Source organism: Alligator mississippiensis, chromosome 9 (genome assembly GCF_030867095.1).
Source record: "Alligator mississippiensis isolate rAllMis1 chromosome 9, rAllMis1, whole genome shotgun sequence".
Classification (NCBI taxonomy): domain Eukaryota; kingdom Metazoa; phylum Chordata; order Crocodylia; family Alligatoridae; genus Alligator; species Alligator mississippiensis.
The window spans coordinates 63,170,128-63,197,721 of NC_081832.1; positions in this window are offsets into that span (position 1 = coordinate 63,170,128).

The window sequence follows — 27,594 nt, forward strand, 5'->3', positions numbered from 1 at the left end:
GTATCCCTATTAAGTGAAGAGGGTTTACCAGCCCTTCTGCTACCTTTCCTCCACATGGGAATGCTTTTCTTTTGTGCTTCGAGGATCATGTCCTTGAGGAATGACTCTCTTCATGCACTCCTTTTATCTTCAGTTCCTGGTCCCACAGTGCTTCCCCAATGTTGCCCTGAGCCTGTTGAAATTTGCTTTTTTGAAGTCCAGAACTTCAACCCTACTAGCTGATTTGCCTGCTTTGTGACAGACAGTGAACATGATGGTTTCATGGTCGCTATTGTCCAGGCTACCCTTTATATTCAAGTCACTCACCAGATCATCTCCTTTGGACAAGGCCAAGTCTAGGAAAGCATTACCTCTGGTTGGCCTGTGCACTTCCTGAGTCAGAGAGAGCTCTTCAATACAGGTCAGGAAGCAATGTGACCGATCCAGCTTAGCCAAGTGTTCCTTCCAAGAGATGTCTGGGTAATTGAAGTCACCCATGACGACCATGTCCTGTGCACACGCAGCCTCTGCCAATTCTCAAGAAAATTCCAGATCAAGCTCCTCCTCCTGGTTTGGTGGTCTGTAGTATACACCTACAGTTAGGTCTCTTTCATTGTGCACCCCCCCTCACCCTCCCATAGTTTGACCCAGAGGGTTTTGAGCCGCTCTTCTTTGGGGCCAATGTCATCCTCCAAGGAGGTGTACTGTTCCCTCAATTAGAGATCTACACCTCTACCTTTCTTCCCTACTCAGTCCCTTCTGTGAAGGATGTAGCCCTCTATGGCTATGTTCAAATCATGTGAGGAGTACCAACAGGTCTCCGTAATCCCTCTAGATCATAATGCCCACTGGATAGTAGGAAGGCTAGCTCCTTCTGCTTGTTCCCCATGCTCCTGGCATTAGTGTACAGGCACCTGATTCCTCCAATTGAGACCCTCAATTTCCTGTCATGTTGAGGGAGACCCATTCCATCAGCTCTTGCAAAAGTGGCTTTCCTATTGTCCCCAACTTTGGGACTCCTTTGTGTGCCAGTGCCTGGGCATGCTTCAGTCAGTGTTTCCCCACCCTCTGATGATCTTAGTTTAAAGCTCTATCTAGAAGATTGAGCACCCTGGCTGAGAACAGGGACTTACCTCTCTGTGTGAGGTGGATGCCATTCCTTTCCAGGAGTCCTCTCTCCCTGAACTGTGTGCTGTGGGCAAAGAAACAAAAGCCCTCTCAGTAGCACCACCGCTGGAGTCATCAGTTCACTTCTTCAATGCATCTTTCCCTCCTAGGTCTGTGGCCCACAACTGGAAGCACAGAGGAAAAGACTACCTGCACCCCTGGCCCCTTAACCCCAACCCCCAGAGCCCTGTAGACACTCATGACCCAGTCTGGATCTCGTGGCTGTGTCATTTGTTCCCACATGGATGAGGAGCATGGGGTAGTGGTTGGAGGGCCAAAGGAACTAGGGATCCTCTCCATAACATCCCAGATGCAGGCTCCAGAGAGGCAGCACACCTCACGGGCTAGGGGATCCAGATGGCAGATGGGTTGCTCGGTGCCCTTCAAGAGGGAGCCCCCCACCACTACCACCCTGCGTCTCCTCTTGGGTGTGGAAGTTCGCTGGCTACCTCCTCCTCTGGTGTCTCCATTGAAGCCTCCTCATGCAGGGTGAGGGGAGCATACCTGTTGTGCAGTGCTAGGGGAGGGGCAGCCCTAGCCCTGCATGTCCTGGAGTCTGAGATGACCATCTTCCAGGTAGCTCCATGTGGGTCTTTTCAGCCAGACTTCTTGCTGGCCACCTTCTACTCTTCTCTTCTTCTCTTCTTCTTCATTCTTCAGGAGAAGAGCCTGACTGTAGTAGTCATCAATCTCCTGTTCATGGGCCCTGATGGCCTGCCTATCTGGGCCTGAAGCTCAGTCACTTGGGACTCCAGGAACCTCACTAAGGAGCATACACCACAGGTGGGGCTGACCTTTCTCACATTCTAGGAAATGACCTGCTTGGTGGCATGGAAGTGGAAAGGGATCTTGGAGTCCTAGTGGACTCCAAGATGAACATGAGTTGGCAGTGTGACGAAGCCATCAGAAAAGCTAACGGCACTTTATCGTGCATCAGCAGATGCATGACGAATAGATCCAAGGAGGTGATACTTCCCCTCTATCGTGCGCTGGTCAGATCACAGTTGGAGTACTGCGTGCAATTCTGGGCACCACACTTCAAGAGAGATGTGGATAACCTGGAGAGGGTCCAGAGAAGGGCCACTCGTATGGTTAAGGGCTTGCAGGCCAAGCCCTATGAGGAGAGACTAGGGCACCTAGACCTCTTCAGCCTCCACAAGAGAAGGTTGAGAGGCGACCTTGTGGCTGCCTATAAGTTCATCATGGGGGCACAGAAGGGAATTTGTGAGGTTTTACTCAACAAGGCATCTCTGGGGCTTACAAGAAATAATGGCCACAAGCTAGCAGAAAGCAGATTTAGACTGGACATTAGGAAGAACTTCTTCACAGTTCGAGTGGCCAAGGTCTGGAATGGGCTCCCAAGAGAGGTGGTGCTCTCCCCTACCCCAGGGGTCTTCAAGAGGAGGTTAGATGGGCATCTAGCTGGGGTCATCTAAACCCAGCACTCTTTCCTGCCTATGCAGGGGGTCGGACTCGATGATCTATTGAGTTCCCTTCTGACCCTAACATCTATGAATCTATGAATTCCCAGTTGCTTGCAGCCATGCCAGGCAGCCCCCACAGCCTGGTGCCAGGGGCTCCATCTGTGTGGAGGCTGGAACCATGGGTTCTGTCTGGGTGGAGGCTTCAGTGGTACAAGGAAGGAAGTTGTGGGGTGCGACGCATCCGCACCATTGTATGGTAATAGGCTATACTACTACCCACAAACAGGCCTGCAAACTGTCCTGCAAACTGCCTTTCCTGTTTGCAGTCACTGTTCACTGACTCCCAGGTCACAGGATCCCTGGTTGCCTGGGGAGTATCCTTTTATACACTTCTGGGCTTGGGCTGGCTCACCCCTATGTTAGGGCTTGTCAGTCCCAGGCAGCAATCACACAGCAGTCAGCAATCCCACAACAATCAACAATCACTCAACAGTCAGCAATCGCTCCCCACTTCTCAGAGTACACACACACAGCCCACCAAACAAGCACTCAGCAAAACCAAAGGTACAGGCAGCTGGATCACTTACCTTCATTCACATGTATTAATTATAAATGTGCAACAGCATGAGAGAAAAAACCCACTGAAGTGAAAGATAAAAAAATGTCAGTCAGCAAACTAAGTATGCGTGTTTTAAGAAAAGATTAATAACCTATAGTAGCTTGGCAGCGGTAAAAGTGGATCTCTTGGGCTAGAGTTAGAAATGACACATAAACCGGTATATGTGATTGGAAACTGGATCAAAACTGTAACACAACAGAAATTCAGTGTACATAAACCACTTTCAAAATGGCTGAAACTGATTTAAGATAAACCTGGATGGGTGTACTATCAGTCTTAACTGATTTAAGTTAAATTGGTTTATTGAACTTTTGTCCCAGATGCCCTCTAGATTCAAGTTAACTCTCAGTCCCCCAGCATCCCATGATGCTTTGCACCTCCCCCACAAACCTCTCCTTACAGAGTGGGCAGGCTAAGCTTGGCCCTAGCTGTCTGCTCCAGTTGAGCAGGGAAGCATGCTACAGCATCCACCAGCTTCTAGCCTGGGCCACTGCAGGCAGGTGGCTGCATTTCTGGAATCAAAAGTGAACATCTGTTCACTTACTTATCAGCTCAGTCTATGCAGTTTAGACTAACCTGTGAAGATTGAATTGATTCAGCCTCGGGCTCTTTGACTGTCTGTACTTAACTTTGATGAGTTTTAAATTCTCTCTTCACAGTCTGTCCTGCCTATAGATGGTCCAGGCACGTGAGAACACAGAACAAATTATGCATGCAGATGCCCAGTGTCCAATTACAAATAGGAGATTTGTGCATGCATGTTTTGTGCATAGCAGAAAACAGGTCACACATGTACCTAATTAATCCATGCATACCACACATTTACAGCTTAAATGAGATGCAGATATAATTGTGTGTACAATGGTTTGTGTCTAAATTTAAACTCTTATCTCATACAGCTAGATCCAAACTGGTATTGAGTAGGGCTATGAGAAATTTTGCCGGCCATTTCTTTTGACACTATTTTAACTGATTTCGAGGTTGAAACAGCAAAACCGAAACAAAACCCTTGAAACAGCCTCAAAACCCTTGAAAACAAATAGCCTCAAAACAAAATGAGGCTGGTCGAAATATTTAAAAAGTCAAAATGTTTTGACCATAGGCTGGGGATGGGAAGTGAGTCCAGCTGGGCTGACTTCCCATCCCCAGTGCAAGATCCAGTAGGAGATGGAAGGCAACCCATCTGGGCTGCCTGCCGCCCCCGGTGCGATCTAGTGTGGGGGTTGGGAAGCAGCCCAGCCGGGTTGCCTCCCACCCCGCAGTGCAATCTAGCATTGGGGATGGGAAGTCAGACCAGCTGGTCTGACTCCCCATCCCCAGTGAAACTCAAAACAGCATCGAAACAGCATTTCTGTTTCGACAAACTGGAACGGAACAGCTGTTTTGACTCAAAATGAAATTTGAGAAGAAACACTGTTCCATCAAACTGCCAAAACTCAAGGCAAAATGGAACAGTGCCATTTTGCACAGCCCTAGTATTTAGCACATAAATCCTTTTTAATGTCAATGGCATCTAATTATTTTAATCTGCATTCTCATTTTTTGTAATATGTCTTCAGGCCAAATTGTACCATTCCTCCAGTTAATTATAGGTTTATTTTGGAGAATGCAATATTGAGAGACAGTGTACTTCTTCAGTCACACTAATGTAAACGTTAGGACTCCTTTGGTAAAAAATCTCCATAAATGCACTCATTTTTTATAGAAACTCTGATTTGCACTAATGGAGCTCTGTATCTGGCATATAGCTTGGGTAATTGCACACACAAGCATTCATTTTGTATATCCAAACCTGGTTATTTGCATGTCCAACAGATGTACCCACCAGCACTATAGAAGCATTTTGAAGTCTCTTTGAAAATTTGCCTTAGCATTGAATGATTATCTGACCTTAATCACAAAATGCTTAGCTGCTGCCTTTCAGTTTGTCATGGTTGAAAAACAGCCAAGGACTGAGTATAAAACATTCAAAAGCTCACATTTTAAATTAAAAGAATCTTGTTGTGAGAAATCAGCTGCTGAATAGTGTTGTAACTTTGCTGGGCTCCTCTGGAGAACCCATGATTAATGGCACATCATCATTAGGCTAGCTGTGTAAGTACCAGTTATCTTAATAACAGGGAGCATTCAAAATCTTTTCAGTCTGGCAAGGGACATTCATCCAACCTGACTTCCCTTTTTAAAGATACTATGGTAACCACAACAGATACTTCAGAGCAGTTTTTCCTGTGTGAAGAGATGTTCATGTATGTGAACATCATGTATATGAGCATTACCATCAAGATGTTTCTCTTCTTGATGATAATGTTATAATGATCAGCATCAATGAGATATAGATAGATAGAGAGAGAGAGAGAATTCATATACATCATATAATCAGCAATCCTGTTTTCATACCCATCCCATTAGGATTAAAGAAGAGAAAGAAAATGGTGTGTAAACAGAAATGATGGCAAAATATTTTTTCTGGATTTTTTATGTGGCAGCAGCTGGCCTTACAAACAAACAAACAAACAGAATCAAGGCAGATGCCACTTCATTTCTCACTAGAGGATCTCCTCTCTTCTATGTTAAAGCAACTCAGTTGGAATATTTTTTACTGATGCTTATAATTAAACCCTTAGAAGCTTGCAACTAAAATATCTCACCCTATTTAACTTTTTTTTCGCTGCATCATTGTTGTCCACCCATTACTTAGCTGTTATAGGATTTTTCTTGAAAGTCATTGTGCATGCAGATTTATTAATATAGAGCTACTTGTGAAAACTGATCTACTGGCATTTCTGTACTGAGAGGGGAAATGTAATTATCATACAAATGATATGGATTAGACAACGGATCATGTGAAGAAAACAGAAAATCACTCAAATGTTGGTCTATCAGAGTAGAATATATAATAAATACTAGTTCTAGAATACCAAGAATTATTATGTTTAGAGCTACTGCTAAGCCACACACTGCTAAGCCATATTTATTATGGTCTAAGAGGCCTTTGAAACTCCAGGCACACTGCAGTTAAAGTAAAAATCATTTTTGTCTCTAATCAGTTGGTAGCAACATTAATTTAATTGCCATCAAATATAAAGGGACAGATTTTTCCCTGTGCCAGAGCTTTGCTTGGCATGGGGCAGATGGAAAGACATCAGAGGCCTGGTTTTGGCTTCCTGATGCTAAATCTGGCCACAATCCAACATGGCTTGGAGCGATTGCTGAGTAGCTCCATATTACATTTCTGTCATAGGGTCCTTATTTGACCCTACATCAGTGGAAGAGCTAGCATAATGCTATAGAACTCCTCCGTGTGCCTTCCTGGGTCCAACTGAATAAACAGAGTTGAAAACTTTCTGCGGGTGATGATTTGTTGTTGGGTTACAAGCCCTTTAAATCTCTGAAGTAGTGCAGTGACACTGCAATATATAACCAACACTGAATCTGTCCTACATGATGATATTTTAAAACTATAGCTATCTATCTATCTATCTATCTATCTATCTATCTATCTATCTATCTATCTATCTATGTTCACCAGACGTAGACTGTGGAACAATTTCTAGTGGTTTCAGTCAAATAAAAATACCTGGCACTTACAAACCAGTTCACGTTTTCACTACACTACATTTTCACCTCTGTTGCAAATAACAGTTCTGCTTTACAACAGTAAGTGAAGGAATTTAAAATAAGAAAGTGCTGCAACTCGGATGCCAGGAATGAGTTTTTCACAGTCGGATGCAGCCAGAATCCAAGCATTCTCCTTGCTGCCTCTCTCTAAATGAATTTAGAGACTACCGTTTGTAGACAACACTTTTTAGCTGGTTTAAAGTGGGTTAGATGCCTTTTGCACCACCTTAGTAGCATTGCTGTTTGCACATTTGGCAGCGTATTGCACATTAATTCCAGCTGCTGTAGCACTTCCAGGGGCATAATGTTCCTTAAATGGCTTTGGGACCCAGAAGATGAATTTGGGGCACTGCAAAGTAAAACACCTTCAAGGAGTTTTAGTTTTCTGCCCTACAACCACAGAGGGATGCACCAGGCTCTGCGTGGCTCAGGGGCTGTGCAGACAGACCATGCAGGCAGCCTGGCAGCAGCCCAGGATGGCAGGCTTCACAGAAGGAAAAAATAAAAAGGAAGGGAGCCTGATCTTTTTTTTCCCCTTGGAGTCTGCCTGCCTGCCTGCGCTGCACAGGGCCCGGTGCTTCCCTCCATGGCTGTAGTGTCCCTGGGACTGCCCAAGCCGGGTGCCTGTGGGCAGGTGCCGCCTGGGGGTGGGGGGAGCGCTGCTGCCAAGGAGGAAAGCACCAGCCTCCCCCCTTCCCGCCCCCAGCTCAGGGACCACTCTGCCCACCAGCAGCTTGCTCTCCCCTCCCCACTGCTGGAGAGGCAGTGGGCTCCAACACGGGTGTATACAACACAGGGTTTTACTTCACCGTAAATTGAAGCATTGTTTTAAAAAAAACACTGCTTTAATTTAGGGAGAATTAAACCCTCATGTCATCTACAAATGCCCTACGTTCTTAAGTGAGAACAAAAAGAGAAGTATCAAATTCTGCATTTCTCCTGGATGAAGCTTCATTCTTTTTAGCAAGGTGGCTGTGCTAGTCACTGAAAAAAATCAACTGTAATTTAAAGTGCTCTTTTGAAGAATATTGTATGGAGTTTTGCACAATCAAAGTATGCACTTCTCTCCATCAATTTCAACACATCCAGGGTGAGATAGGTAAAGGGGGATGTATCTTTTGATGAAAGCATGAGTCCTGGAATTCTATATCTAGAAAATGTGTGACTTCTTTAATGCATAGGCTATTTTACTGACTCCATGTATATGTATACAGTGCCTGTATAGTAACAAGTGGGGCTGTCAAATGATTTTTAAAAATGTTCACAAATAGTTGCACAATTACAAATATCAGTGGCAATTAATTGTGATTTTAATTGCACAGCTAAAAACTCAAAATTATGCAAAATTATGCAGGTACTTTGTATGGTTGGGTGTGGAGGTGGGGGTGTGTGTGGGGGGGAATTTGTGAAGGTGTGGTGGGCTGTGGATGTGTGGGGGGGGTTTGAAGCCCAGGGAGGGGAGGTCCCTTGTATGCCCTGGCAGGATGCAGGGTACTGTGGGTCAGGAGTGAGGGGCAGCAGCAGGACTGGGTGGGGGCTGTGGTTTGGAAGTGAGGGGCACAGGCAGGGCACAGGTATATCACTGCTCCCCTCACAATCAAAACAACACCCCCCCAAAAGATGTCCTCTTTTTTAAAACTGGAAATATGGTAACCCTATAGGAATGCAACCTGGTAGTGTTCAGAGCAGCTCCCAGGATATAAGTTTGGGATGGGGAAGGGGTAGGGGGAGAGGGAAGGGATGGGCAGATTGAGACCCTCATGGTGAGGGAGGTTGTAGGGCAGGGGCTAGGGTGAATGGACCCCAGGGCCAGGGTGGGCTGTGGGATGGGGGCCTGGGCGGCTTATCCAAGGGCATGGGGGGCAGGTATGGTTCCTTGCTGCTGTGCGCACCTCTGGGAGAGGCATGGAGGGCATATGCCCTCTGGATTTGTGTGCAGGGTGGAGACGGGCTGCTCACTGCAGACTGGGGATTTGTGCTCTGCTGCCTTTGCCCCAGGAGCTGCGCAACACCATGTTGTGCCTCCCTCTGCCAGGAAAGCAGGGAATGCATGACATGGCCAGCATGTGGCTCCCAAGGCAAAGGCAGCAAGGCACAGAGCCCTAGTCTGCAATGGGCAGCCTGTCTCCATCCTGCACACAAATCCAGGGGACACATGCCCCCCATACCTCTCCCAGGGGTGCATACAGCAGTGGGGAGCTGCACCCCCCCCATGCCCTTGGATGACCCACCCTGGCCCTGGGTCCCTATTCACCCCAGCCTGTACCCCTGCCTTACTCCCTCCCTCATCATGGAGGCCTTGATCTGTGCCCTCTACCTCTTCCCTTCCCCCCAATCCTTTCCCTCCATAAACTTACCTGCTGAGCAGTGCTCTATATGCCTCTGGGCTGTGTTTCTGCCTGTGTGCATGCTATGGCTACTCGTGTGTGCCTGTGTGTCTGTGCATGTGCCCCCCCTGCTTTCCTGCTGCAGCAACCTGGAGCCTGTGCCCAGGATGCCCTGTGGCTCCTCTGCACTGCAACCACTGCCCCTCTGGGTGGCGCAGAGGCGGCAGTGATGGCTGCGGACTGGAGCCCGGGTGTGGGCTCCCAAGCCATGTGCATGATTAATGCATTAAAAAATTCAATGGAAAAGTCAGTTAACGCATTAATAACATATGTTAACAGCTATTAATTGAGAGCCCTAGTAATAAGTAATTAGATAATGCGACTCCAGAGCTGACATTTATTCTTTAACGGTTTGGGTTTTTTTCCTATTTTTTCCCTCCCTCTCTTAAACACACTAATTCTTTTAAATCTTTTGTCCTCTGGCAAAGGAGCCAATTAGACAAAACAGCATTGTTATACCACGCTGTTAATTATAAGAAAAGGAATTATTGCCTCCTCTATGAAGACTGTGGGCAACTGAAAAAATCTGGAAACCAAAGAACTGCTGGGCAGCATCATTAAATAAGAAAATGAATACTGATAGGGCTTGAAATCCCAAAAGATCAGCAGGATCCCACTACTTTACACTTCTTAAGCACGGTAAAATAGGAGGTGAATTTAATCCAGAAAACATTTGAAAAGAAGGAGAGGTCCTTTACTCTTTCTGTTTTTAAAGCATCAATTTTATTTAATCATTCTAAAACCTGAATGTAATTTTCAGGCATGTAGCAGAGTTCCACATTTTTTTCTTAGGGGTCGAAATCATCACTTGGCTGACAAGTTTTGTGTTCTTTGCTTTTTTCAATAAGAAAGTAAGGTGGATATCCAGGAATGTTAAGAAAAACATTTTCTTTATCCTTAGATTATATTTGATGGAGATGAATTTAATCTACAATGATGCACCACTGTGCTTATCTATCTCCATGTTATGTAGTGTTTTTGCGATATGTTTGAGAGGGGGACAGAGTAAGAGCTTTCAGATTTAATTTTACTTTGATTATACCAGGTTGAGAATCACTGTAATGTCATTTAGTCTCCTGTGTTGTATTTGCTAAGAAATCTCAGGATGCTAAGGTAGCAAAGGAATAGTCTGATACTTGGTGTGAGAACCCAGGACCTCATTTTTGGAGCAATGTACCCTCATTTATATGGCGGCCTTTTTATGTTTCCTTGGCAGTAAGTAACATATCTATTTTTTACATTTCTGATCTCTATAGGGCCCATTTACTCTGCCAGACAGGCTAGTATAAATGAGAACCAGTGCTCCTGTGTCTCTTATCTCATAAACTCTAATTTAACCTCAGATGTGACCAAAATTGGCCTTTAAACTCTGCGAAAAAGGAATGAAGTCAGCTGATGAATGTAATCATCTAGGGCGGAAATCAACATCTGTTTTCTAACAGTATTAACATCTCTAAAACCTTTCTATAGTATTCACTTGCATTCTGATTCAAAAAAGAAAAGAAAAAACACAAGAACCCTTTAAAAATGTCCAACACTGCTGGTATACTGGATTTTTGAGGATACACTGGAGTGCCAAATCAAGGGGTCAGGAGAATGCATTAAGCTGCCTTTGCTGAACTGGTTGTAGATACACTGCATTATTGTACGTGTGTATTGAAACAGCGGCAATATTATGCTGATCTGAATTGGTTGCAATAAACATAGTAGAGTGGGATGAGCAACTTGGATTCTGCAGACAAGTCCAAGATAGAGGTTTTCTGGTCAAAGGAGAATTTCACAGGGAGAAGGGAAAATATATATCAGTTGGGGGATTGGAGCCATTGGATGCCATAATCCTGAAGGACTTCAGGGCAAATCATGAGGGCAGTCAGAAGGTGCATTTTCTTAGCTGAAAGAGAGCAAAGGAAAGAAAATAAAAAGACGGTTGAAATAGCATGTGATATAAATTCTCAGGGAAAGTAATGGGGTAGGCTAAGGCCAAGTGCTTCAATTTTTGCAGACTGGAACACTTGAGTATATATTTTACAAAGAAAATAATCTTTCATTGGTAAGGAATGGAGAAAAAGGCCAAAACATGTAGGTTATTTCCCTCTTGAATCTGGCATGATGGCAAAATACAAGCAAATAAAACTAGAGGCCTGGCACCCATCCCTGAACCTCAAAATTATGTGTTAATCTTTATTCATATATTTATTCTACCTTCATGACAATTTTTCTATGACCACTGCTTAGCAATGTTTCAAAACAGATTTGTAGCAACATCTCAATTTTTTAATGAATTCAGGAATTTTCAAAAGATTTTAAGGGATCAAATTGTATTAAAAATCAGCAGGAATTCCCTAATGCACTTAGGCTTCTATGGATACCCCCCCCCCCCCCCCGAAGCCAAAGGCCAGTATCTATCTCTCCTAGTAAGGAAGGATTCCAGTGTGGGGGAATTTTCAGTTGTCCAGTTCGACATCCTCTTTTCCCTTTGCAGCACGATTTAAATTGCCAGTAGAATGGCGGGGGGAGCGGGGTGGGCTTCACACCACCAGAGTGGGCTCCGTGGGGATTGTTACAAGTTCATGGAATTTATAGCAACTCTGAGATGGGATGGTCGCAGGCTTGTTTCAAGAACCAGGGAGCATAGCGATAGTTTAAATCTACCTTTCCTCCCATTTGCCACAGCTGGGCTATATTCTGACATGGCACAGAGGACAATTTAGCCCTAAGCTTGTCTTCCTTCCTTTCCCCTCATCATCTTCCTTGTTCATGATGAGTCAGTTGGAAGGTATTTTTGTTCTATGACACTTGCATTTTTTGTCACTGGCTCCTTCATGCATTCTGATCTGCTCTGCTTGACAAATACATCCAATCACATTTGGTCTAGAAGAAAGAAAGACACAAATTACAATATATCTATATAGAAATTGCTCTTAGAAGGCATGTTGCACATCAGGACTTTATAGTGCTGTCTCAGCAAAAAGCCATCCATCCAAAGGAGCTCAGCTTCACTGAATGTTAGAGTGAGCTGGTGCAAGACAGCCTTGTACAGCAATTTCTATGAAAATGTTTACATAGTTTTATAGGGCTGGGAGGTACAGGATTTTTTTTACATTCCTGATTGAGTTCCTGCCGTTTTACTGGGTGAATTAGCAAGGCTTAGTGAGTTCATACATAGAATTCATACATGGAATTTGTAAACCAAATAGGTAACTGCACACACAATGTGATTCTTTTTGTGCATACAAACACAAGTCATTGGCATAGACCACAAGTATCCAACTTTGTTAGGCTCAAGGCAACCCTTGTTAGACTCAAGGCATCTCTCAGAATGAATCAGACATAGGTGTCTGCACACCTAAGAGTGCTAATATTACACGGCACCCCACATGAACCTTGAAAGGATCTTATGGCAACCCTGAGTACTGCAGCACCCTGGTTATGGCTCACTGGTATAGATGTACATTTTGCAGGCACAACCAAGACTGTGATTCATGAACATTTTACTGTGTTTATAGTGAAACTGCTTTTCATTTATTTATTTATTGGGGGGAAGAATATAGCAGCCCTCTTATAAGGTTAAAATGCTTTATTTTATGAAAAAGGCAGTGCTCCCAAGAAGGCTTCCTAGGCAAAACCAGCCACCTGAGTGAGAACTTAAACATGATAATATTTTTTATGTGACTGAATTATAAGATCTATTGGTAATCTCACTATTTGTTTCTCCTAATCACTTTCAAGAGATTTGTGGTGCAGCTGAATACAAGGGAGTGAGATTCATCCTGCTATTTTTAATGGCTCTCCTCTAGATTTATGTTGGAGTTACTGAGATGAGTCTGACCCATGAGTCCAGTGACAAAGCGATGGCTTGACTTCAAGTGTTCCTGGGTCTGTCAAAACTTGATCTCAGTTCCACAAATGTAGATTGGGAAGCCATTAATTAGAATATTTCTGGATTTTTTTTGGCTTATCTGAGAGCAGGATTTAGCACTAAGTATTGCTTATTTACACCAATTCTGAACTATTTGTATTTACTCAAATAAAAGACGACCCTGATTCTAAGATGACTCCCCCCCCATTAGATTCTATATATGGAAAAATTATAAATTTGTTATAATTTCCCAGGTATAGAATCAAATCATTGGAGGTTTGCCTTGAATTTATCTCCCTCCCACTGCTACAGCAGGGAAAATAAATCTGGGGGGGAGGGGTCAGGTAGCCCTTTGCTTTCTGCTTTCTCCCAACTTTTTCCCCATGCAGCCTCTTCCCCCTTGCATTACTGTCAAGCCCTCCTCTCCCTGAGCACATGGAAGTGAGGAGCAAATTTTAAAATAATAACTTTGAAACTAAACATGGCTATAGCAATTTGCCTATAGTACCCGTGCCCTAAGTTTATCCAGAATTGATGCGTTACATTTATTTTGAAACTGCTGTAAGCTTTAGCACAGATACTCCATAAACACACTTTTGAGCAGCACTTTGCCATCTACTTATATGTAGTACAAACTATGCACAATATAGTCCCAAGCCAAAGGCTATGTCTGTTGATGTATTAAACCATCTTACAGTCTTTCCTTTTTTTCCTGTGTTGTCTGCAATTATTTACACTTCTCTTCACTGATAAATGAACTCTTATTATTGGTCTGGGCCCCAGCAGAGCCAACAGCAGTTCAAACCATGGTGACCCCATAGCTCCGCAACTGTTCAGCATGTGTCTGTACCCAAGATCTCTCCCACAAAGGATTCATGTGCTAATTAGTCCCCATTCATGACTGGAACTGGATGTTCTTGTCACAAGTCCAGGGATCCTCCAAAATGTATATGCAGATGAGGCGCAGGGCAACCTGGTCCGGCTTCACCTCACGGTGGGCAGGACCACAATAATCATATACACCAGGCTGAGAGAGTGGGTAACAGAGATTTTGGGTGAGCTGTATGCAACGCTGTAGCTCACTCTGATTTGGAAAAGAGTCAGTGGTGAAGGGAACTGCTCTATATAAAGTATATAAAGTATATGGGCACTACCATATACTTTATTCAGACAGACTGCGTTAGGTTCTCATCAGCATGTTTGCCCAATGTGCATCATGCGTTTTATGGTCATGCTCAGTGTTGGCTACATTTAATCAACTTAATAGTTGGTTTCTGTTGCTGAGCATGTGATGCTTTTGGCAGTATAAGGACATACAATGTATTTAATGAGATTTCCTTGTATGTGATTATAAGCGGCCTTTTCCCTCAAGCCATTTGTGGGGAAAAAACATCATCTGGTATTTGAGTAAATATAGTACATCTTATGCCTTCCCACCCCAAAAAATGGCTTAAAATCTTTAAAACCAGCTGTGTGATGAGATTCATTGTACTACTTTTCTCTCTAGGTACTTTGTCACATTCACTCCCAGATAAATCCCATAAGTGCAGAGAGGTGTTGAAAATGAAAAACAATGTCTTAAGTGATGCCTGCAAAGCATGTTCAGATTTCCAGGTAAAAATCCTGATAGAAATGCAAACCAGCATTTAGCAGTAGTACCAAGCTTGGTAAACCACAGTTCAGAAAACCTCTAGATGTCAGTGGGAGCATCTACTCGAGATGCTAAATGCATAGTAGACTAATTCCACTGCACATTAGTGCATCATGGTAAAAGCCATGCTATTGCACTAATGAACAGTAGAATTAGTTTATTGCGCAGTAGCACTGGTTACTGTGTATTTAGTTAGTACCTGTTATTACAGCTGCTAAACTTAATGTGCAGTAACCACAGTGAATTAATGCATGTGTAGACATGCCCTGTGTGTGTTGCTCACATTTAGTTCTTTGAAGACTTATCTTTTTTGTAGTAAGTTCATACATGGTTCTTGGTCTAATAAAAGCCCTGCTTTGTTTCCTATTCCCTACTGCAAAGCTACTTCTACTACTAATTTAATGTAATTTCCTTCTCTCTACTATCCAAATCAGATTTTCTCCTAAATAATATTTATAAATTTAATTCTCATACATTTGCCTTGCCTGATACAGTAACTGTATCATTGCTTTCTGCCATGGAATTTAAAACTAGACATTTACTTTCCTGGTCAGTGAACAGCAGTGAACGCATTTGCCTTTTGCAAAGATGTTGTGATTCTGCTGACAAGGTTCTTTGGGTAAATGTGATACCTTTTATTAGACCAACTAAATAAAGGGAATTTACAAAACACCTTTTGTAGATGAGCCTGCAAAGTTCACTTGATAAATCTACTGAATACAAAAAATCGTGGACTAAATATAGACATTAGATTTATGGCATATTACAACCTGCCTGCCATCTGATAACCCCAGGTAACCTGTCTGCACATTATCAGCTGCACTATATCACCAGCTCAACATTCCCTCTTCCCTCACCACCTACCTGTCTCACACCTATTGTCTCCCATGGCTTCTGATCCTCACTGCCACGCATTTGCATTTTTACAGACCTGCATTTTGCATATTGACCTCCATTCCACCCAGGAGAGCACACAAAACACGACCAGAGTCTTCCTATGCTTGAAGAAGGGTGTTTGTGCTTGAAAGCTCATGAAGAAGAATTTTTCTAACTATTTAGTTGGTTCAATAAAATATATCATAGTTACCCAAAGAACCTTGCCTGCCTATGTCCTTAGACCAACACTGCTACAACCAACAATCCTAAATCATGAAAATGGTTCTTCTGAGGCTTTCAGCATTTTTGACACACATTTCTATATCGATTGGGCCCAGCACTTGACTGTAATTCCAGCAAAGATTGAAGATCAGGAATCACTGACCTTTATTTGTATTTTCTGAGAAAGCCTCACTGCCAAGATACAATTCTATGTGACTGGTGCATGGCTCATCTCTATTTGATTCTCTTTAAATGGATTTTCAACCTACATTATAGGGATAAAAATAGCAAGCAGTCTTTAAGACTAAAATACAATTCGTTTTCACTACTTTTTTTCCTCAATGGCTCATAACTTTTCCAGACAATTGAGCTTGGGTTGAAATTTTCCTTGTTTAGGATCTATCCAAATGTAGTGAAGCTGATGGTAATTTAAAGACATCAGGATGATTCTAGTAAGCTAGGGCCTGGAAGATGGCAGTTCAACTTCCTGCTGTGCTGAAGACTTCCTCTGTGACCTTTGGCAAGGCACTTTGGGACCAAATCTCCAAATGTATATAAGCATTTAGTATATAAGCATCTAGCTCATTAGATTTCAATTCCTAAGCATGGCTGTAGAGGAAGAGGTCACTCCAGAGCTATTTATATTGCTTAATGGTGAATCTCCTGTGTACCTCAGTGGAAGCAAATGTGTGGAGCCTATTTCTTTAGAAGCAGACATGGAGTCAAGAGGGAAGCAGTGTGGACATTTATCCTTCAGTCCTTCCTCTATAAACTGAGGACAATAGGAAGAAAATGAGGATATTTCACAGGGATGTGAGAAGACATACATTAATGGCTAAGAATTGGTCAGATACTATAGTAAAAGGGCCTCTGTAGGAATCACTAGATACATTAATTAATGCATCTGATTCATTGGTACCTTTGAGAAATTTTGCTAGACTGTAACATAGGAGTTAGTAACTGGCGTCTATATGTGAAATTAAAGCATCTGAATAAACTCCAGCACAGTTCACACTGGAGTTTTCTTACTCGCAGGTACTGTGTTTACATGTATGCACGGGACTGCAAAATGTTGAGCTAGGTGGAAGCAGCCCCGGCTGGTAGGGAGTATGGAGGTCAACCTGCCAGCCCAGGACTGCTCTGAGCCAGGTCAACATACTGCAGAGGGGATGAATGGGGCATAATGTGCTCTACTGGGGGCTATCCATCAGGCAGCCCCTGCACTGAAGCAACCTTGTACCCCAGCTAGCCCTATCAGGATCTACATGTTCACTGCAGTGCATTAAAGAACGCCCCTGCAGGATAGTACTTGCATTTACAAGTACTAACCTACGGTAGACTTAATTGGTTTACTGCAACCTAATTGGGCTGCATGTGTAGATGCTGAGACTTTACTGCAGAGCTAATTAGGCAACTCCACAGTAAATGTCTTGTGTAGATACTCCCACAGATACATTGTTGGCTTCCTTACAATGATTGCTAATAAGTTGCAGTAGACTGTGACCCCTATATTTCAGTTATGCAAGCAAAGAGGTTTTCAAATGGTTAGTGCTGACTGAACCTGTATTCAAAATACTGAAGATATAGAGTCTAACACAAATATTTCTTGAGCTATTAAAAAGGTGCAGTTGCTTCAATAACACTTTTTGTTATTTCTTGGAACTAAGGAACTAAAAAAAGTACTAGGAAAAAATCTGACAGTTTATTTTCCTTAGTGTCCTAGCAATTTAATACATTTTGGGTCCTCATTAAGTTCTTACTTATTGATATAACTGACTGAACTGTACCAGATATGTCAGAAATTAAAACAAACAAATATATCTGCAGATGGGGAGGCATTTCCATGATGTATTTCATATAATTTCTTTGTGATGTCACTGATTTCTGTGAAGTCACTCCTACTTTAGACTGGTATGAAATTAAAATCAGGTCACTAACAAAATTACAGAATCAAAATGGTCTAAAGTATTAAGAAAGACCAGGTTTTAGTTGTTTCAGTTGAATTATCAACAAATTATGAAGAGATTAGCATACAGAACAATTCTGTACCTCCTCCATAAATGTATTGCAGAGGTCAATGAGAAAAAACCATTGGGGGTATTCTGTTTTTGAGTTAGCTCTATACTTTAAATACACATTTATGGCAGCGCTCAATGAGAAAAGGCATTGGGGGTATGCTATTTTTGACTGAACTTAATACTTTAAATATTCATTAAACCCATTTTCCCCTTGCACACAACATACCAATTTGACATGATGTACTTTCATCAAGTCCAAAAACTTGTAAACTTCTTACAGGAAAAAATGTTTTTTCTAGTTACATACAGAAAGTACTGATCTCAGGAACAGAAACAACAGATAACAAATATTCAAGATACAGTTCTTCAAAGGCTGTGTCTGTTGATGTATTAAACCATCTTACAGTCTTTCCTTTTTTTCTGTGTTGTCTGCAATTATTTACACTTCTCTTCACTAATAAATGAACTCTTATTATAGGCTGCAAAAAACCTCTGGACATGTGACTCATAAATGCATAATAGACTTTTACATGTTGTGATAGCTGAGAAGCTACTATATAATAATTTCATACTGATATGTATTAATAGTATGCACACTGCAAGTGACCTTGTCGGAGACATAACATTACTGAATAATTATGGTAGGTTACCAGAATTTCTTGTATGTATTCACAGACCTAACTTAATTAAGGAAGAACAATCAGAGAAGTCCCACAACAGATTTAGAGACACAACATATTTAGATAAACAGATTAGAAAAACAATAGGGAAATTTATTAAATCATCCTATAAGCAGAAGCCTATATGCAGACTCTGACATAGGTGCAAGCCTTGTTTTACCATAGAGAGAGCCTGGAGAGCAAAAGATTACTTAACAGTTATAAAGTCCACCATAAGAGAATGGTACGGGAGTCAGTTTGCAGGAGCTTCCTGACTCCATGGGTCAGCTGTACATGTGTTCTAAGGGAGTCTAAAGAAGTTGGGTCTTCACCAGATTTAGGAAATGGTAAGCCTCAGGGAAAGGCAGACATGTCTGTAGATTGTTTCTAAGGTGCTTTTTTATTATAATAAATACTTTGCTTTACGAAAGCTGTTTCATTATCACTGTATTAACCACTGGTCATTGCTCTCAGGGGGAACAGAACTTCAGTCTTGAATGTAAGTCAGACATGCTAAGATAATCACAGTTAGTATGAGGACACTGCAGTCCAAGGCTAAGTGTGGAATCATGTGATTCCATTCCATGACAGAAGATGGCTAGAGGCCTACCTAACGTCTGAGATGAAGATCCTGCATCAGCCCAATCAATGTTTCTGAACATTGACCTAGAGCAAGCAATTTACTTAGGAGATTATTTTTCCCTTCTTTGGCTTGTCTGTCATGGTTGTGAATAAGAGTGGCCAGCTATCAAAAATGTTGTTTCCATTTATTATCAAATATAGCAGCAGAAAAGAACACATTAAAAATTGTCTTAGCGGCTTGCTTTTTCCTAGTCCAGTGTTTCAATTTAAATGACTAACAGAATGTAACTCTTTAAAAAAAAAAAGGAAATGATGCTAACATTCTGGAGGGTTATTAAGATACAGATGAAGCATATATCTTTTATGTGGCTTCAGAACTCCCATTTGTTGATTTCAGAAATACAGAACAAAATAGTGGACCATGTATGAAGGAATCCACTTTCTGGTATTCATATTTTGACATGAAATTGTCCTTTAAGAAATATTCTCTAGTAAAAAAAAAAAGTGCTATTCGGACCTCTCAGAAAATATGACATTTTATTTATGTGGCACTGTCTTTAGAAAATTGAATAAAATGTATGGATCACTTTTGGTGGATGCCTTGGGCTCCACAAAGATGCAAAAATGTAGATCTACTCAACAGCTACTTTGCCTCAGTCTTCATAAAAAAATTAAGATGCAACCAGACACTTAATACGGATTATCTGGATAAGGAAGAGAGCAACCTAAGGGGAGGGATAACAAAAGAGATGGTCAGGGAGCTTTTGTTGGGTCTAAATGAAGTCAAGTCAGCAGGGCCTTATGGACTACATCTCAGGATACTGAAGGAACTGGCAAAGGAGAGCTCAGAGCCCTTGGCAATCATCTTCATGAAGTCATGGGAGATGGACCAGGTACTAGAGGACTAGATAAGGGCCAGCATAGTGCCCCTCTTTAAAAAAGGCAAAAAGGAGGACCTGAGGAACTGCAGACCAGTTAGCATCTCCTCAATACCTGGGAAGTTACCAGAGCATATCCTAAGGCAGGCCATTTGCAAGCATCTGAAAGAGGAAAGGCTAATCACAAGTAGCCAGCATGAATATATGAAAAATCATGTCAAACAAATGTATTCTCCTTCTTTGACAAAGTAACTACTTGGGTGAATGAGGGGAATGCTGTGGATGTAGTGTATCTGGACTTCAGCAAGGTCCTAGATGATCTTCTCATAAACAAATTGGAGAAATGTGGGCTAGATAAAACTACTACAAGGTGGATAGATAATGAGTTCAATGGCCATAAGTAAAGGATAATTATTAATGGATCCATGTCAGAATAGCAGGAGATTTCAAGTGGAGTCCCACAGGGGTGTATTCTGGGCCTGGTACTGTTCAAGGTGTCTATTAATGTTTTGGATGTTGGCACAGAAAGTTTCTTGAGCAAGTTTGCAGATGTCAGGAAACTGAGAAGGACTGCAAACACAATGAAGGATGGAAGTGCAATTCAGAGGGATCTCAACAAATTGGAAAGATCTGGTAGATCACAGACTCAATATTAGTCTAAAGTATGATGCAGCCACACAAAAGACGAATGCAGTTTTTGGATTCATCAACAAAAGCATTAAGTGCAAGACATGGGATAGTGATAATGCCTCTCTACTTGGTACTGGTCAGGAATCATCAGAGTACTGCATGCAGGGTCCAAAGGCAGGCAGCAAAGATGATAAATTATGTCATATGCAAAGCGACTGAAGGAACTAGGCACGTTCAGCTTGTGAAAAAGGCACGTAAGAGGAGACATGATAGCAACCTTTAAATACTTGAAGGGCTGCCATAAAGAAGATGGAAAGCACCTTTTCTCTCTTGCTGCAGAGAAGGATGCAGACCAGTGGCTTAAAGCTGCAGCAACATACATTTAGATTAGATATTTAGAAAAAACTTCTTCACTGTGAGAATAGAGAGGCAGTGGAATAGACTGCCTAGGGAAGTTATGGGCTCTCCATCGCTGGAGAGAGGATGTTGGACAGCACTGATCTAGGGTTAGCTATGCCTCTGTTTTACTGTAGGTATTTTCCATGCTTCTGGGCCTTGCTGGTTCCACCCCCTTCCCCATCCCCATCTGCTACATGTGTCAGGGTGTTTTTAAACCTTCCTCAGAGGGATTGGGTGTTGGCTACAGTCAAAGATGGGGACTGTGACTGGGGTGTGCCAGTGCTCCTGTTGGCAGCAAAGCCAGAGGTTCCTGGCTAGAAGGTTTTGCCTCTCTGCTCAGGGTCAGACCAGTCACCATATTTGGGGTCAGGAGGGAATTTTACCCCAGGGTCAGACTGGTATGGGGTGGGGGGGGGGGAGGATTGTCTTCCTCTGTAGTAGGGACATGGCCCTCTACCCAGGATCTCTTGAATATATATTGACAACATTTCAAAAAGGGTTCCCCTGCTGCCATGGTTCTCCTGCTTTAAGTGTGGTGGGTTTAGGTGCTAGGTCTATGTTGTGTCAGGATTGACGGTTGTTTTATGTAGAGTTTAGATTATGGATTGTATAGGATGGTTTGGATAGGGATGATCCTGCCTCAGGCAAGAGGTTGGGCTAGATGACCTCTGGAGGTTGCTTCCAGCTCTACTTCTCTATGATTCATTATTACCTTCCATTTGAGAAACTTTGCTAGAATGTAACATAAGAGTTACTAACTGGCATCACTGTTTTCAAATTTTCCTTATTTAGTGATTCATTATTTCCAGTGCCATATAAGGAATTTCCCACGTGGGTGAGATATTACACACATCTATTAAAATTTTATGGAAACACTCAGGGAGAAATGATGGTATTTTACTTGAGCTATTTTTTTCCCCTGTGATCTGTGATATAAGATAAAAACAATACTTGAATACAATTATTGTATTTAGAATGTATTTTTATCTGCTACCTGGAGCAAATTCATTCTGTTTTGTGCAACCTGTTATATAATGAAATCATTACACAAAGCCATCTTTGTCTCTGTGAGAGTGCTTGAACAGAGGGAGAAGTAAAAAACAGAGCTTTTTAGATCTGACCTAATCTTTAAAGTTCAGTGTTCTAAGTAATAACCCCCTCCCCCCTTACTCCCTAGTGAATATTTTCTATATCCTTGAACTCCTTGAATCCTACTCTTGCTTATCTGTGGTACAGCTGCCGTTTAGTTAAAAAGTTATTTTCTGATGATGATTTTTTCCTTTGTTTGGAACTGAAAACTAGAGGTGGACCGATACATTGGTCTGATACCAGATCGGCACCGATATAAAGAAAATTGACTATATCGGAAATTAGCCTGATGTGGCCAATAATTTGGCCAATAAATGCCCATGCATGTGTGTAGCCGCAGTGTAGCATGCAGGCAGAAAGAAGCACAGCCCGGCAGTGCAGAGAGCTGTGTGCAGCTGGTAAGTCTGTTGTGGTGAAAGGGGAGGGGGGAGGGAAAGGACGTGGAGGGGCAGATCAATGCCCCCCCCCGGGGGGAGGGAGTGGGGCAGGGGCAGAGGTAAGTACTGTCCAGCTGGGGCAGGCAAGTGCAGGACAGAGCTGCAGCTCATCAGGGAAGCATGGAGAGGGCAGCTCCTGCCACTGTGCTACCATCATCTGGCAGCTCATCCAGCAGCTCCCACTGCCGCTCCCGTCACTCATCTGGAAGGGCACGGGGGATCTGCGCTGGGCAGGCCAGGCGGGTTGTAGCTGTGGGCTGGGGCCACACTGTGCTGCACTTGGGGTGGGCTGTGGTGGTACTGGGAGGCAGCTATGGGGGCCCTGTCACAGCCCCAGCCCCACTCCCTCCCTCACTGCAGGGGGCCTTGATCTGCCCCCCATGCCCCTTCCTTTCCCCCTCCTCTTTCACCACAAAAGACTTACCAGATGCATGCAGCTGTATTGGAAATCGGATCAGTATCGGCCAATATGCCTCCTTAAAAATTTGCTATTGGTGTTGGTCCCCAAAATCTCCATAGGTGCACCCCTACTAAAAACCATGGGCTCGATCATTCTTCCCTCCTTTATACCTGTTTGACACCATTCAGTTAACTTCAGTGAAGTAAACCAATTTAAAACAGTCCAACCAGTCAGAAGAGTCAAATGCCTTATCACAGTTCTTCCATTTCTAAAGTTTTAAGTTTAATTTAAAAACAGACTTATAGTGACCAGTGACAATATCTTACAAACACAGATCCAAGCTAAGAAGTCAGTTTACACATGTTTAACAAGAAGATGTGGAGGTAACATTTCAAAGTGGAGAATAATCTATACTGTAAAGTAAAAAAATGTAGCAAAAACGTCCATAGCATTGACATGAATAGCTGAAACTTGATTTGTTGATGATAACCTAAAGAGAGGTACATCACAAGCCAAGTTCAAACACAACCAAGGTAAGAATGCTGTGTATATATCCATTTGGGAATATACAGGATATGAAGGGCTTATTTTAGCTTTTTTCTTGAGACAGGCAAAAGTCTGAAGAGACTAAACAGATTTTGCTACTACATGTACAAATCATTGCTTGCCAGGGGCTTAAGAGTGATCAAAAGATCTACCCTTGTTTGGATTTCTATTAATAATCTTAACTTTATTGCCTGGTGTTACGTTCTCATGACAAAGATTCCATTTTCACAGGTTTTATTTGTGCTTGGATGGCACTCTAGGCTCATGAGGATTCCCTATGCTTATGGCCGTGCTGAGAGTTTAACTCTGGCTTTGGAGAGGGTAGCAGGTGTTATTACAATCTAGCCCTATGTTTGCAATAACAATGAATGTAATGTTGCAAAGCAAATAGACCATATGTTGAGAATTGAATTAATCTCTCTACTTTTCCCCACTTTTACTTTAAAAATCAATGAAAATGTTTTCTAAATGTTATTGGGAGGTCAATCTTTGGGGAAAACTTTAGGACATGCATACTCAGATGGCAAATCTTTGAGACTGTGATGGAAAAAGATACAGAATCACCAAAGAGGAGCAACACTCTAGCTCTTACAAGCAATGGAGGCTTGACGAACACCACAAAAGAGATTTTGATTTGGTAGGAGATTGAAAGAAGATACGGCCAAGACCACACTGCATTCATGCAGCCAAGGAGGAGCTCCTTTTATACTCTTAGAATGGTAGAAATTAATGACTTATGTATCCTTGTATGTTAAAAAAAAGATTAAAAATGATATTGATAACAGAAAACTTAGCTATTAGATTGTGTGGTATTAGCACTGATTTATCCTCTTTGGGTACCTACATACTAGGGCTGTGTGAAATTTCAGCAGCTGTTTCATTTCAGAGGTGTTTCAGCCTGTTTTGGTGCCCAAAACACCAAATTCAAAATGAAATGGAAGGCTCTGAAACATATCTGAAAAAAACTGAAACCATCCAAAATGTTTTGGATGTTTTGGATCTTTCAGACTGTTTTGGAGGCGGGCTTGCAGGGAAACAGAAACTCAGAAAAGGGAGGGGGAAGAGAGGCGGGGAAAGACTGCTCTGATATTGACATCTGTAACTGGCCGGTGTCTGCCATCTGTCCCTGAGGTCCCTTCCACTCTCCGTGCCCTGGGGGAGGGATGGAGAAACAGCATATAAACCTCTGTGTGAAGCCTTTCTCTGCCTTTTGTGAGCTGTCTGTCTGGAAGCAACAGCATGTGAAAGGTACTGGCTGACTGACTGGCTTCCTAGTCAGTCTCTTGCTAGTCTCTCTTTTTGGAAAGGATCGGATATACACCTTTCCAATATATTACAGATAGAAGATATAGTAAGCAGATAGAAGATGATATAGCAAAGACATATATGATGTAGTAAAATAAGCAGATAGAGGAAGATATAGTAAAAATATGGACTATATAGTAAACACACATATATTAAACAGATAGAAGAAGATGTATTGCACAAAGAAGATATATTACATATACACACACATATTAAACACATACAAGATATATTACACACACACACACACACACACACGTTTTCCAGCACAGCAAACATTATGAAGTGTGCTGGAAAGGAAGGTGCCAGGTCTTCAGTCAGGGGAGGGAGAGGGGCTAGAGTGGGTAGGGGGAGAGCTGCAAGTTCCGCCCCTTCCTCCCCTCTCCCCCCGCCCAACTTAGACACATCCTGTCTCTCAGGGCTGATCCTCAAAGGGAATTTACAAAACACTTTTCACAGATGGGCCTATGAACTTCGTTTCATCAACCTCCTAGATACAGAAACTCATGGAGTCAATATAGACATTAGATTTATGACGCCCAACATCTGACTTCCCAGGTACTTCTCCACTTTACTTGCTACATTCCACTTCTCCTCACCCCCCAGCCTGTCCTTCATCCCCTGACACCCAAATTACATTTTCATTGACTGGCTTTCTTGCCTGGATTGTATGCCAGCCTCTGGCTTCTTCACTATGCATTCCATCCAGAAGAGTACACACATACCAACTAGATTCTTCCTCAGCCTGACAAAGGCTTTTTAAACCTGACAGCTTGCTAAGATATATTCCTCCAACTATTCAGTTGATTTAATAAAAGATATCAGAGGTACCCTCGACTGGTCCGTGCTAGGGCCAGGACCCAAAGCAGGGTCAAAGGGCTAGGGGCCCACTGCGAAGAATGCCCAAAGCAAGAGGCTCGAGATTCTGACTGGCCTAAAGGTGGGGCCAGGGCCTAAGGGGGAGCCAAAGATCCCAGAGAGGGTGTTACACAAATTGCCAATTGCTCAAATCATGAGTGAGACTTTATGAGGGAGGATAAGGCAAGATGCCGCGTTTATTGATTAAGCACTTAATACACACACACACACCACATTCATACCCCAGTTTCTGTTCTGCGCCAGTATACATTACCATTCTTATCAGTGGTTGGATCAACTTAGTGGCCAGCCAAGTTGATCACAAGTAGGAGACAGACTCCTGTTGGTCCATCTCGTCAGATGAATCGATGCCCTAGGACGGCATGCAGAACAAGACGCAAAACCAATATGACTTGCCCCATCTTTTAAAGCCTTGTCAATTCACCCAGTCCTCTGGGCTTTTGTTGTGTTATCACTGTGTTCTTCCTTGAAGGTCGATTGCTGCTGTTCTCTCACTGTTCTAGAGTGGATTCTTCTTGTTTGGTCTTTTATCTGTCTGCATTCTTCTGCCAGTCACCAGCTGATGTTTTCCTTTTGCATAGACATGCTCTTACCCAATCTTTCACACATACAGTATACAAAGGTTGGGCACTTATGTTGAACTACAAAGCAATACAAAATGGAGTTTTTTAAGGCAATGCAAAACACAAGAAAATAAATAAGATTAAAAGCAATAGGCAAAAGTATATTTGTATAACATTCCCTTCCTTGATCCTTCAAAACATTTTGTTTTGAATGGATCACTATAATTTTTGCAAAGCTATATATTGTAAAGCAATTAAGGCATGCAATTTCAATTTAAAATACATTTGTTTCATTTAACAACACACAAACTACATGGCAATCAGCATTATTTCACTTAATATAGAAAAGATGATAATAGAATGTAACATGTAACATTAAAAGCAATAGGCAAAAAGTCTATTTGTATAATAAAGGGACCACAGCTGGAGGGGGTGGAGGATGCAATGTGTGAGGCATGGACTTCAGTGTTAGGGGAGGTATGGAGCTGCAGAATGGATATCAATCACCCCAAGACACCTAAATGGGCAGCCTCCCACCTGGGAAACATCTGAGTCAGTTTTCCATCAAGGCATGGCAGGAAAAAGAGGGGCAACGGCTGGCCCAGAAACAGGTGGGCAGGCAGAGATCTAACTGGCACCAGGAAGGCTCCCTGTTACAGGCTACCATCCCTGCTGGTTTCATTCCGCTGTTAAAACACACACATGAAGTCACATATGTCATGACTTTTGCTTTGAACAGCTTGAGGTGCAGTTTCACAGAACCCCCTGTACCTATCTCCTTGAAACTTGGCAGACATTGTGCCCTCAAAAGCAGCTACCATTATACAATTTTCATCCAAATCAGGGGAGAAATGACCAAGTTATAGGCATTTTAGTGATTCCCCATTATAACTTATGGCCGAATCACCGAAACAGTATCAAAACTCCGAAACAGATTTGACCAAATCGAACTGGAACAGTGATCCGAAAAACCAAAATAAAATCACTGTCCTCCAAAACTGCCAAATCCAAAACCGAAATGAAACAACCATTTCATACAGTCCTGCTACATACATCACAACAAATCTTAGACCATTGCAAAGAGTCAAAATAATGTAATTTGCTAAGATTCTGGGACTCTCGTAAGGCTAAGAGAAAACCAAGGACATTCCATAATATTGTTACGTCATTCTATGAAACACTGCAACAAATAGATGTTTTGGTTCCTGATATGGACATTATGGCTGCATTCAGACAAGCACGGCCATGCAGTATGTGGTGCCACAAACATATCTGTGATGCCACATACTGCACTCTCAGATGTTCCCCATGATGCAAGGGTGTCCTGCCCACACATGCACTGTTCCACTTTTTTGTCCTGTGGGGTTTTTTTTAAATATCTAGGGGTCAAAAAAACCCATGGAAAAA